This window comes from Cynoglossus semilaevis, chromosome 18 (assembly GCF_000523025.1).
Source record: "Cynoglossus semilaevis isolate Cse_v1.0 chromosome 18, Cse_v1.0, whole genome shotgun sequence".
Taxonomy (NCBI): Eukaryota; Metazoa; Chordata; class Actinopteri; order Pleuronectiformes; family Cynoglossidae; genus Cynoglossus; species Cynoglossus semilaevis.
Window position 1 is genome coordinate 12,070,541 of NC_024324.1, and position 506 is coordinate 12,071,046.

Sequence of the window (506 nt, forward strand, 5' to 3'; positions counted from 1 at the left end):
TCCCTCTGCCTCCACTGTGGCAGTTTTTCATGCATATTTATACGTGTTATTGTGTTTATTGCATAACATTGTATGCTAATGTTTAGCATGTAGCAGCATCATCACGCCTGCTTTACTTTTTTTTGTTGTTATTATTGTTGCAGCAGTGCATCAGGAGCAGAGGACTCTTCCCTGGCCGTTCCATCCTCCTCACTCCCCCCAGCGGTTGGTATCCTCCCAACCCTCCCGCTCCCACAGCGTGGGATCTTCCCCCAGCAGAGTGCCTCCTAAAGTTGCCTCTGTGTCTGACCCTGGAGGCAACAGGGACCAGAGTCCACAGTCTCCTTTCCTCAGGAACTGCAGGGAAGGACGTACCAGGTAGGACAGAGAGCATTCTGCTCATTTTCATTGATCCGAAGAGATAAAGACAAAGAGGGTGTTGGCGTGTTAGCCTAGGACTAGCTAACATACACATGTTGAGGCTTTCGATTTTTTTTTTTCCACACACAATTATTGTTGATAAACGT